Source organism: Silurus aristotelis (assembly GCF_946808225.1).
Source record: "Silurus aristotelis genome assembly, chromosome: 23".
In the NCBI taxonomy this organism is placed as follows: domain Eukaryota; kingdom Metazoa; phylum Chordata; class Actinopteri; order Siluriformes; family Siluridae; genus Silurus; species Silurus aristotelis.
The window spans coordinates 5,080,527-5,089,962 of record NC_139596.1 but is presented as its reverse complement, the minus strand read 5'-3'; the positions used below and the strand labels follow the sequence as shown (position 1 = coordinate 5,089,962).

General features: G+C 32.9%; 1 long non-coding RNA gene across 1 annotated transcript; it reads right to left on the bottom strand.

The window, feature by feature from the left end:
• Positions 1–1,591: 1,591 nt before the first annotated feature.
• On the bottom strand, positions 1,592–4,231 carry LOC310718740. The gene is made up of 3 exons (XR_014531258.1): positions 3,642–4,231; positions 2,453–2,678; positions 1,592–2,229 (listed from the first exon to the last, which is right to left on the bottom strand). It is a non-coding gene; the product is annotated as an uncharacterized lncRNA (long non-coding RNA).
• Positions 4,232–9,436: the final 5,205 nt, after the last annotated feature.

The following is a 9,436-nucleotide window of genomic DNA, read 5'->3' as shown; positions in this document are numbered from 1 at the left end:
ACCCATCACAATCAAATAATAGACTTGGACATCAGTGTGGTCCCATGTATTATTTTTTTTATTAAAGACTGGCAGGCATTTAAAACAATAAATGTATTTTTCTGTTCGTGTTTTAACAGAAGTATAGAGTGTCTTAAGATCAGATTAAGATCATTCATTTAAAAATTTAGACTCAGAATTTAAAGAATTTCTGCTATCTAACTGCCACTTTAAACTGAGCTTGGGAAGATACAGTAGGTAACGGTTCAGATAAACTAATAGATAGATAGATAGATAGATAGATAGATAGATAGATAGATAGATAGATAGATAGATAGATAGATAGATAGATAGATAGATAGATAGATAGATAGATAGATAGATAGATAGATAGATAGATAGATAGATAGATAGAACTTTATTGTCATTGCATAGTACAGGTACACAGCAACAAAATGCAGTTTGGCATCTACCAGAAGTGCAAAATGTAGCAGTCGTGCAAAAGTGCAGATAAATATCTAGCATATTTACAGTGCAGATAACTATCTAGCATATTTACAGCAAGTGGTATATATAAAAGTATATACAGTGAATAAATATAAAGGCTATTTCAGTGCAGAGATGTGTGGACATTCAGAAGTACAGTAAATAAATATAGAGGCGTACAGTAATTAGGAAAATGTGCAGAAATGAAAGGTTACAGATCACAAGATTATGGCATTAAGGAGTAGCAAGCTGAATAAACAGTCTACTATCTATAAAATATATATATATATATATATATATAAATATATACACATACATTATATATACAAATGAATGTGAAATGTTGGGCAGAATGTACAGTAATGATATAAAGATACATACAGATATAAAAAAGTGCAGATGTACTGAGGAGTGAAAAAGATATAATATGTAGTATGTACATGTATTGTACAGAGGTTATATACAGTCTTTTTGTTTGTGTTTGTTTTGTAGTGATTTAGCGGTGTAGTGTTGAGTTTAGTAATGTGATGGTGGATGAAAAAAAGCTGTCCCTGAACCTGCTGGTTCTGTAAGAATGTAAGAACTACTAAAGCAGAACAATGCCTTGTTAGCTACCACTAAACATGTGGTTACAACGCAAGTCATTAACATTTCAATGTTCATAAAGTTTAAACTTGGAAACCATTTGCAGGCCACTTTTTACAAAGTCTCTCGCCCCTCATGATCAGAAAGGGCAGAGATTAGGGTGAAGGCTCCTGGGTTTACTGGGAGTCGCTCTTTGTTCTTCTTTTCCACAACTTTTATGCCCTTCGGGATTGATGATGGAAAAACACCTTGAAAAGAAAGAAAAAACATTAAAACTCTAAATATTAAGTAAACCTCCCCTCCTAGGTGTCTTTTAAATACCTTTGCAGGAATTCAAGCACTGACGCCAGTTCAGTAGGGTAGTGAATGTTGAAACAGTAGTAACTGCCGAACATTAGGCAAACAGCAGCGATGAAAGTAGTGATGTCATCGTTCACATTCTTGCAGTACACACAACATGCTTTGAATTTCCAGCATCCAACTATCTGAACATGACGCTCGTCTTTTAACACTAATGACAATAAGACTCATACACAACTTTCACCAAATGTCCACATATTTTAAAGACAAATCTGCACATTATACAGGGTCAGTCAGTTTTAGAAAGGGGAAATATGCAGATGTCAAAAAGCAAATAACTTGCAAGAAATGGGTTTATTTTGATAAGTTTTAAGTTTCAGATTAAACAAGACACTTGTGAACAAAAATCACAAAACACAGAAATGCTCATGATTTATCTAATATCGTACAGTATTTAGCTTCTAGTGTATCTAAACTTTTAAACTAGAGTATTTTTGTAAACCGAGTTATTAGTCTGTGTTGTGGAAAATATGTAAATACTTATACTTACCACACACAATAACGCAAGGCGTCACAGGCAGGTTTTCCAACTCTACATCCTTTGCGAGGCTTGTCTCGTCTACTTAATGAAGAAAGAGCTCCTCTTTCTCCTCTTTCAAGTAGAAGAATCATGTCTTTCACATCATAGGAGCAACCATTTGTCTGTCCTCTCAAAACTTTCAATTTTGTGATAGCCTGTAAGACATGCTTGTTCTTGGTTGCACAAACATTCCTCATGAAGTTAAACAGTCTATTTCCTTTTCTGTCAATGCTGTTCAGGAAGGTCTCTATAAGTGGTATCCCTGTGAGGTCTTTAAAGTGCACTTTCATGACACTTTCCTGAAACAAAAATGGCCAGTCATCGGTGAGGATTTACATGTCTGTTCTCATGTCTTTTTTTTTTTTGGTGTGCTGGTCCTTCTTGCATTTTCAAACCTAGCTTGAAATTTTTTGCCCAAGGATTAGTATCAGGACCATTGACTTCTTGCAAAGACTTTGGATATTTGGCAACCATCCTTTCATCCTTTCAAACTTTCATCATTGCCGCAACAACAATACTCACCATTTCCCTATCCAACCGAGGAATTGGTCTTTTCTGTCTCTCAAGTGCATGCATTAATTCCTCAGGAAACTTATTCCATGGGACTTCAAATCTGTCCACCCAGTTCACCTAGGAGGGGAGGTGTTGAGAGATGAGCTTCAAGAACTCCGAACAGAAAACAAGAACTGGGACAGAAAAGATCCTGGAGCTGAACAGACAGTTTGCTTTGGGGTTTCAGAAATTTGTGCTGTAAAAAAAAAAAAAGTCAAAAAAGTATAGTTGGACATGGAATAGTTCAACTAAAATGAAAAATATCATCACGGTTTATTGCCCTATTCTTATTCCAAATCAGGCATTAATTTAGAATGACAAGATTGTAAGTAAATTACAGACAAACTTGTCTTTACAGTTGAACAGTTACTGTAACGATCACAATAATTTTTTTGCCTCACTGTTACTGTATAATAAACAGAAAATGGAATTTATTAAATAAAACAAACAACAAAAAGTAATAAATAACAAAAGTAATAAATATGTCTGCCCATTAAAGAGAAATTTTACTCCAAAATAAAAATTCTGTCATTATTTAATACCATTTATAATTGGAAGAATGTCAGTAAGCAAACAGACCTAATCCCTGCTTGGTTACCGACATTCTTTCAACTATCTTCCATTGTGTTTAGCAAAACAAAGAAATGTATACAGGTTTGGAACAAACTGGGGGCGAGTAAATAATGACAGAATTTTCATTTTGGGGTCAACTATCCCTTTAAGGTTTTTGTAACGGAAAAAATACATGGACTTACTGGTCTCCTTTATGTTTACGGTAAAAAATGAGCATTAAATGCCCCGGTATGATCGAAACGTTTCGTGACAATCTGTAGCGGCGCACTTGAACACATCTCGTGGTTCATCATGGTGAAGTTTGACATCTAAAACATGCTCTCGAAAGGTTTCTACTGATATGCCACAGAAATGACAGCTAAACATTTAACCACATGAACAAACACACACACTCTACTGCTGCTTTAAACACCTCAATTATGTTTCACATTTTGGGCTGGAGTTTGCAAGTCGGACTATATGCGCTGCCTAGACATGCTTATGCGTCATGAAAACAGGGACAGCATACATGGTTTAAAACCACACACTGATTAAAACAGTTTATTCCAATGTGCCCATACACATTTATCTTAAAGAATATTTTGACCTATTTGTAGTTCATCTCCGTCAATGCTTCGCAAGAATCGCTATTTCTCCACTGCTCAAATGCGAAAAAGCAAACGCTGCCGTGTGCTCCGACCAATCAGTATTCAGCCAATCAAATTCTTTGCCCACTGGCGCCAAGGCCCAATGTTTATAATGATTGGATGAAGCATAATGGTTACCTTTTCAAATGCTTATTAAATTTTTCCTACCTTAAAACAAAAACCTGAGGACAGAGACAAAACAGATTTCAGAAATTTCAATCACACAACATGAAAACTGTAAAATCACTGTTAATTGCAGCAAAACATTTCAGTTCTCACAATCTAATAGTGTGTCAAGGTGGACATTTTTAAGCTTTTTAGGCAGACCATTTAAGCATACAATTTTTTTGGAAGTCGTTATATTAATTAATACAACTTTACATAGACAAAGATGATTTTATTAAACATATGTGATAATTATTTATGTCCTCTTTCCTGCATTGTGGTTTTCAAATATGACAACCTTACAATGAAAAAAAATGAATTTTTTACCAAAGGTATTTTCACATTCATGACGTTTATTTTCCTTTTGTAAAATAGAAAGACAAATTTTTTTTTTAATGGTAACTAATACCATTAAAATATTATACTATACTATATAATACTATATAGTATAGTATATAAAATATAATACTAATATATTGTAAATTTTACTGCAATAAACTGTGTTTTTATATGTTTTTAAATGTTAAATTTAAGGTCTTACTCTTTAAAACTAATTACAGTTTTTCACTGTAAATTCTACGGTTATTGCAAGTTTTGTGAAATACAGTTCTATCCTGTAGCATTTATACGGTATTTTACTGTTACATTTACGGACATTTTTTACAGTGTACCTTTTAATGAAAAACCGTTGCAAAAATTTTATACAAAACGTGAAATGACAAGTTTTTACAAATTATTGTGCAAATATGAATTTTCATATGTAATATGTTTTCATATTATTGTGCAAATTTGAATTTTTATAATTTCACTAAGAATCGTTAAAAGTGCAATCAATGAACGAAAAAGATTTAATGATAAACCATGTTTTGACATATAAATGACTTCTCTTATAAATATGAAATTAATAGGTAAAATATGAATTTTTTAGGGGGGGAGTGGTGGCTCCAGCGGTTAAGGCGCTGGGTTGCCGATCGGAAGGTCTGGGGTTCAAGCCCCAGTATCTCCAAGCTGCCACTCTTGGGCCCTTGAGCAAGGCCCTTAACCCTCTATGCTCCGGGGGTCCCTTACGAGGGAAATATCAAGGTCCGTGACGTCGGAGTGACGTGGGGCCGCCTTCCTGTGGGCTCACCACCTGCAGGAGGGACCGTAAGGGACGGTGCTATGAGGATTGGGCAGCAGTCGGAGGCGGGGGCCTGCTTAGATTGCTGCCCCGTGACCCGAATTACGGATAAGCGGGAAAAAAATGAATGAATGAATGAATGAATGAATGAATGAATGAATGAATTTTTAGGAAACTGAAAAAGGTGAAATAATTCAATAAAAAAACGTGATTGACAAATAAAGTTTTTAAAATGTATTGTAAAAAATTAGTCATTAACATCATTAAACTAAAAACCATTAAAAGTGCAAACATTCAACACAAAATATATGACTAACGACGGTTTGAAAATAATGACATTTTTATGAAAATATATAATTATATATTTATAAGCATCATTTAATAGAAAACAGTTAAAAAGTGAAATATGTAAGTGAAAAACTTCATGAAAAACCATGGTTTGAGCGAAAAATAACTTTAAAAAAAAATGGTAAAATATAAATTCTTATATTCATCAGAATAATTTTATGAAAAACTGTTTAAAAGTGTCAAATTCAATTAAAAACGTGAAATGGCAAATCAAGTTTTTATGAATGTTCATATTTATAAGCATAATTTCACAAACAAATCGTTAAATATAAAATTAATTGGTGAAATATAAAATTTTATATTGAAAGGAATAGTTTCATGAAAAACTATAAAAGTGTAAAAATTCAATGAAAAACATATGATAAGTTTTTACAAGTTATTGTAAAATTATGACTTTTCATATTCATAAGCATCATTTAACTAAAAACCGTTGGAAGTGAAAAAAAATTCAATGCAAAACGCGATAACAAACAATGGTTTGAAACAAATATAACTTTCTTTTATAAAATATTGATTGTTTTTGTTAAAATATAAAATTTCATATTAAAAATCATAATTTCATTAAAAAAAAAATCAATTAACCTTCATCATAAAAATATGAGATATTGTGAATTGTAAATCATATGTTCATGGAAAACCTTTGAAAAAGTGCCATAAGTGGACGCAAAACAATAAAGTGACTATACAAATCAAGTTTTTACAAAAATATCACTTTTTCATTAAAAATGTGAGTTATTGTGAAAATATAAATTTTCTTATTCATAAGGATCATTTACTTGAAAAATATATATATCAAACTTTTCATATTTTTTATTCAAAAAAAATTAATTCGTAAAATAAACATTTTCATCTTTCGGCTTCTCCCGTTAGGGGTCGCCACAGCGGATCCTCCGCACGTTTGATTTGGCACATGTTTTACGCTGGATGCCCTTCCTAACGCAACCCTCCCCAATTTATCCGGGCTTGGGACCAGCACTGAGAGTGGCGGGGGATGGTTCCCTGACCGGGGATCGAACCCGGGTCGCAGCGGTGAGAGCGCTGCATCTTAACCACTAGACCACCAGTATGAAAACATTTTCATATTCATCTTAAAATTTCATGAAAAACTGTTAAAAAAATCAAAAAATTTTTATGAAAAATGTGAGGAATCCATTTTTTTCAAGTTATTGTCAAAATTTAAATGGTCATATTCATAAGCATTATTTTAATAAAAATTATTAAAAGTGCAATCAGTACACCAAAAAGGTTTCTTGAAATATCATGCTTTATCATAAATATGACTTTTCTCATATAAATATGAATTTAATTGGTAAAATATAAATTTTCATAATAAAAGGAATTATTTTATTAAAAACTAATAAAAAGTGCAATAAACGAAAAACTTTTACATGACAAACCATGGTTTGACAAAATTATGACATTTTACATAAATATGCAAATAATTAGTAAAACAAATTTTCAGATACAGAAGCATATTTTCATGAAAAACCGTTGAAAAAAAAAAGTGCAATAAGTGAACAAAAAGGTTTATGATAACCATGTTTGGCAAAAATAAGAGTTTTTTAATATGAATATAAAATTAATTGGTAAAATAGGAATTTGTATATACAAAGGAAAAATTTTATAAAAAAAAAAAAAAAGATATAATTCATTAAAAAAACATGACATGACAAATCAAGTTTTTAAAATGTATTTTTAAAAATATGTTTGGCAAAAAAATCAGTTTTTTTAATATGGATATGGAATAAATTGGTCAAATAGTAATTTTTATATACAAGGGATAATTTAATGAAAAACTGTAAAAAAAAAAAAGGTGAAATAATTCAATAAAAAAACGTGATATGACAATTAAAGTTTTTAAAATGTATAGTGAAAAATATGACTTTTTATATTCATTAGCATCATTTAACTAAAAATCATTAAAAGTGCAAAAAATCAACGCAAAAGTGATAAACAATGGTTTGAAAAAAATATATACCATAATTTCCGGACTATTAAGCGCACCCAAATATAGCGCATAAAGCGATTCTTTTTAATGTAGTTGATGCAGACTCATTCATAAATTAGTTGCGGCAAAAATGCCGATTACCGATGTAATTTTCCATGAATCTGCTATATTAGCAATTAAAATATGACATCTAGTTAACGTTAGCTTGTTTACAATAGCTAATGTTGCATAGTGCACTGCAACTAACACACCAAAGCCGTTTCCCATGCATTGTTTTATTTGGGACGACTTGGCATAATGTTAACTTAACATTAACAGCCACAATTAGCATATTGTTTAGCTGTGCTTTTACTAAATGAGCACTGTGCTACGTCCGAAATAACCTCACTGTATTTTTTTGTTAAAATCAATTTCTATTCTGTTCTTGAGTGTTTTAATTTTAAATAAAATTTTAAACCTTTTTTTCAATTCCTTGTTTTGCTTGGTCATTGAACCTGAGAAAAACTTTGAAAATAACCATAAAGTGTCCATGCTACAATAAATGATAAAAGTTCACTGTGGGGACACTGTGTCTTTATAAGTACAAATTGACTGTATTATTTGTGTCCCCTTCAAAAATTGCTCATGATAAATTTTATATTTATTGTCCCCCTTACTGTTAAATGAAATTTACGCCCATGGTTACATTATACTCTAGATCAGTGGTCCCCAAACACGGCCCGGCCTTTAAGGATAAATACAACAAAATAAAATGATACAACCAGCAAAAAAACTGATATTTTCTAAATACAATAATTAACGTGAATCCACTGTGTTGTTTTTCGGTTATTTTGCTAGCTTGGGGGTTTGAATGTAATGTATTATGTGTTAGTGGACTGAGCAGCCCCTTTAAGAAGGTAGCGGATGGAGGTAAGACGTGACCGAGGCAAGCATCTTAACATGTATCAAGAGTGAGTCATAGACAGATGTGGCAGAGAGAGAAACCGGTAAATATCCAAAATAAAACATCATTCAGAATCAGATAATAAATAAAACAGAAATAATGTAAGTTATGTATTCTTTTTGTGCGGCCCGGTACCAATTAACCCACAGACCAGTGCCGGTCCAAGACCTGGGGGTTGGGGACCACTGTTCTGGATGATGTAACTCCCCTTAAGACAAAAAAGATCAAGGAAAAAAAATTAGAACAGAGGGATGTGGAATGGCAGATGGTGGTAGATTTTGCTAAAAGGATGGAAATAGCAGTGGTAAACACTTATTTTAAGAAGGAGGATCATAGGGTGACCTATAAGAGTGGAGGAAGGTGCACACAGGTGGACTATGTAGGGGATGCAACCTGAAGTAGATTGGAGACTGTAAGGTGTTGGCAGGGGACAGTGTAGAGGACTGAAAGAAGAATAAGATGGTGTCGGATCTCAGAATCCCCTCTGAGACCAAACACCTCAGGAGTGCTCCAAGTTTCCCTTATTACCAAACAGTTCCCACAAAACTCGGTTAAAACTCCCAATAAAATGCCCAGAGACTTGGATGAGAAGGACAGCAAAATACAAGTTTATTTCTTTTCTCTGCAGAGAAGATCAATCACCAAACAAGAACAATCCAAAAAGAATCATTTACAGAATAATAGATGCTTGCAAGCGCTTCAAAAAGGAAAGTCCCAAAAACCCTGACGGGCAAATCACCTAAGGTGATTTCCACCCAGAAATCTTAAGTAGTTTACAAAAATCAGAGCTCACCCTTAAAATGAAAGTAGCAACTAAAATCCTGAAATAGAAATCTTCGGCCTGGTCTTGAAGATACTCCAATAGCAAAAAGAACAGCCAACAAGGACTACCAAAAAGAAGTGGTGGTTAGATTGTTGAGATCCCCTCCTATTTATTCGCAGGCGCCTTTAGGCGCCTCCTTTCTTGATTTACATATTTTTATTCCAAATCCCATTATTTCTAACCTGCTGGGTTTTTAGGCGCTTTCCAATAATTCTTATTCATCACGTGATATTTCTCAAATCCCATTATTTTCAATTCTTCCTAGTTCCTCCCTTTCTTGTCGTCATTCCTCCCACGTGATCTCTCTTCTTTATATCCCATTATTTTCCGGCCCTTTTGAGGCTTTATTTTTTAAAACTTGTTCCTCATTCTTGTCTTTTGGTTTACTCTTCAGTTCTCTTGGATAAA